The sequence below is a fragment of the Triturus cristatus genome, chromosome 3_1 (assembly GCF_964204655.1).
Source record: "Triturus cristatus chromosome 3_1, aTriCri1.1, whole genome shotgun sequence".
Taxonomy (NCBI): domain Eukaryota; kingdom Metazoa; phylum Chordata; class Amphibia; order Caudata; family Salamandridae; genus Triturus; species Triturus cristatus.
This window is the reverse complement of record NC_140583.1, coordinates 340101351-340105155: the sequence shown is the minus strand read 5'-3', so window position 1 is coordinate 340105155 and position 3805 is coordinate 340101351. Positions and strand designations below refer to the sequence as shown.

Sequence of the window (3805 nt, the reverse complement as noted above, 5' to 3'; positions counted from 1 at the left end):
ACCTTTGAGCCCAAGCCTGACTAGTTATAGTGCTTCATTTGCCCTTCTAACCTTACCAGAGAAATAAGTGGATCGGCACTCCAGAACACAACACTCTTAACCCGCTAAAGGATTATGGTACCAGGATACACCCTTTCGCTCCCTCACTCATACTCATTATTATTCTTCTTCTTATTATTATTATTATTAGTCAAACTTGGATTGCGCATGGCTGCCCCAGCGACGGGGCGTCCCAGCGCAGCCAAAGACCAAAGACCTGAGCCTAGGAGAGAAAAATGCAGTATTACCCAATGTGGCCGGGGAAAAGCCAAGTTTTTATGGCTTTACGGAAGGCCAAATGATTCTGTATGGCTCTGATGGGGGCAGGAAGCGAATTCCAGAGTTTCGCTGCCAAACTACGAAAGGAGCGACCACCAGCTCTGGCTTTCGAAACACGAGGGATACAGACCAGCGCAGGGTCAGCCGATCTCAAAGGGTGCCGGGGTACATAGAAATCAAGCAGGTTAGACAGCCCCAGAGGGGCCTGAAGGGTCAAGATCTTATGCGACACCCAGAGCGCCTTAAACTGAATGTGCTTTTCAACAGGCAACCAATGGAGCTTAGGGAGTATGTGAGCAACTGAACAGGACTTTGGAAGCGCTACCAGCAAGCGCGCTGCTGCGTTCTGAACCCTTTGCAGGCGCTTAATGCTGGCCTTATTAGCACCCAGAAAAAGGGCATTCCCATAGTCCAATCTGGACAAAATTGATGCCTAAACGATGGTTTGTCGCACCTTGGGAGGAAAAAAGTCCAGCAACGGTTTTAAACCTTGCAAAAGCCCGAAGCACACCCCTGCCACTGCTTTTGATTGACAGTCGAAAGTCAGACCCTGGTCGAGCCATACCCCCAAGTTCTTCACAACCACCTTGGGTGAGGGGGCAGATTTCAAACGCTCCGGCCAGCACTGCTTAGACTACAACTCACGATCCTTTCCAAACAGTAAAATCTCGGACTTGCTAGCGTTCAGCTGCAAACAGTTATCATCCAATCTGCAACCGCTAGGAGGTCCTCTTTAAACTTAACCAAGTTGGCACCATAATTCTTAGAGAAAGTGATCACCAATTGGGTGTCATTGGCGTACGACACCAATGACAAACCCCTGCTTTTTGCTACTGCAGCCAAGGGGCGAACATAGATGTTAAACAATAAGGGGCTCAATACTGAGCCCTGTGGCACCCCCAGATGCAGAGCAAACTCCTGTGAGTGGAATGGTGGCACAGACACTTGAAAAGACCTCCCCTACAAGAAAGATCGAAACCAATCCAGGGCCACATCCCTGATACCAATTTCCTGAAGGCGTTTTAACAAGGTCGCGTGGGAGATGGTATCAAACGCGACACTTAGGTCCAAAAGGACCAAGGCCGCTGAATCACTGCCGTCCAAGCTACCCCTAATAGCTTCTGTCACTGCCAGCAATGCGGACTCAGTACCATGACGACCTCGGAAGCCATGCTGAGATGGATCAAGAATGGCATTCTGTTCGATGAACTTGGAAAGGATAGAATTCACGTGTGATTCCACCAACTTCGCCAAAAAAGGCAGGTGGGAAATCGGACGATAATTGCCTGATTCAGCAGGGTCCAAGGAAGCTTTTTTGAGTAACGGGATGACTTTAGCAATTTCCATGCCCTAGGTACAGATGCTGATGAAAGGGACAGGTTAACCAGGTCAATATCTCAAGTAGAGATCAGAGAGTGAAGCTGGCGAAAAAGGGTAGGGGTCAAAGGGTCGACCGGTGAGCCCGACTTGATTTTCAGGCAAAGAGCCTCAAATTCCATAGATGACAAAGGGGGAAAAGAAGACAAGCTACTGCCCACCGTAGGACCAATGGCCAGAGGTGCCTCCACCTCAACAGGCAGGGCCCCAACAGGCAGGTTGAGGAAGATCCTCTCAACTTTGTTCACAAAGTAATGAGACAGCTCATTACACTGATGATTTGAAGAAATCGGGGAGACCGCAGATAGACCCGCGCTTTTCATGCCCTTGAGCAGGGAAAAGATTGTCTTGGCAGGATTAGAGCTGGCCAAGATTTTGTTGGTCACATACTCCCCACGTTAACGGTTGCACGGATTGGAGTGTTTTGTTTTCTTTTGACATTAGTCTGTATACTGTCGCCGACATTGCCAAAATGCAGTGGAAGCCTATGGAGATTAACGGAACCCAGAGATGCTGACCAAGATGCTGGGACAGCTGGGCGAGGCTTCTGGGTGGCACTTCGTGGACATACTGAAGTTCTCAGATGAGACCCTTGAATCTGTACCGAGCCCAGTATGTGCCTTGCTTCTGCTCCTCCCCCTCACTGCTCAGCATGAAAGCTTCAGAGAAAAGCAAGCTGCAGACCTGAGTGGGAAAGAAAACCACCCTAAAGTGTATTTTATGAAACAAACAATTGGCAACTCGTGTGGCACCATTGGTTTAATTCATGCAGTTGCCAACAACCGAGACAAATTAAGCTTTGGTGAAGGGTCTGTTCTTGAGAAATTTTTGACTGAAACCGCAGATCTGGCTCCAGAGCAAAAGGGCAAGCATCTTGAGCGGAATAAAGCTATTCAAGCAGCTCATGATGGAATTGCTGAAGAGGGCAACTGCCAGGTTGATGATAAAGTGAACTATCATTTCATTTTGTTCACCTGTGTGGATGGCAACCTCTTTGAATTGGATTAACGAATGCCATTTCCTATACACCATGGTGCCACTTCCGACAGCGCGTTGCTAAAGGATGCTGCTAAGATCTGCAGACAGTTCACGGCTCATGAGCAAGGGGAACTCCGGTTTTCTGCTGTGGCTCTCAGCAAGTCTACATGAAATGCCAGCAGCTCCTACTTCTATGCAAAATTGCACAAGCTTCAACAATATTGTGGCTGTCGAGTTTTTGGTGAAGGAAGTCCCCACCGCACTGCTTCTGTACTTCATTCCCCAACTGTTCCAATATTGGTCATATTAAAGTGTACTGAATGCTTGCATTGTGTTACCTTGTTACATGGTTCACAATGAGATAAATAAAAGACACAAAGGAACTTTGGAATGTTTGTTCGCACTATCAAACTATCATGTCTTAAAATGCAGTATTCATGCCACAATTCGAAAACAAATACATATCAGAAACACTGTTAGTATAGCTATTGGACCACATACTAGAAAAAGCCCATTATGATATAAGAAAGAGTAGTCTAAAGCCCCCACCATCACACAGAAGGTAAATGATAATACATCAAAGATCGCTGGGATTATTGGTGGACCCCGTACCTTAGCATATATAATGGACGTTCAACATCTCTGCTGATGTAGTGATCTTGTCTCTGAACTCTCGCTCCATGTGTGTTTTCTTATTCTCTTGCATTCCATTATATGACAAGACAAAAGGGTTCATAAACAGCAGCTGTGCTCTTGTGTTATGTCTAGGTGCTAGTGCCTTACCAGAGAGAATAACACGGGCCATTGTTGTTTAACCTTACCTAGGATGTTCAGACTAAACCCCAGGAAAAGAGCTGAACGTGAAAACATATGCAGGTTCTGTGTGAAAGTATAGTGTGGCAAAAAGAGCGTGTGTTTACATAGTAATGTGTGCAAATGAAAAGGCAGCTTACGACGTGCACATTCAGGCTAACATAGGGAAAACTACAATGGGCCACTTAGGAAACACATGACAAGTGACTCCAAATTAATTTCATATACCCAATTTTAATGTGCGGGATGAGATAGATAAATGGTTGGCAGCCTATGGAATGGATTTGAAAGTGCACAGGCTTCAAGAGGAGCCCTGTGG

At 46.5% G+C, this 3805-nt stretch overlaps 1 pseudogene; it reads left to right on the top strand.

Annotated features, from left to right (window-relative positions):
* Positions 1 to 2167: 2167 nt before the first annotated feature.
* On the top strand, positions 2168 to 2970 carry LOC146860221 (ubiquitin carboxyl-terminal hydrolase isozyme L1 pseudogene; annotated as a pseudogene).
* The last annotated feature ends 835 nt before the right edge of the window (positions 2971 to 3805 follow it).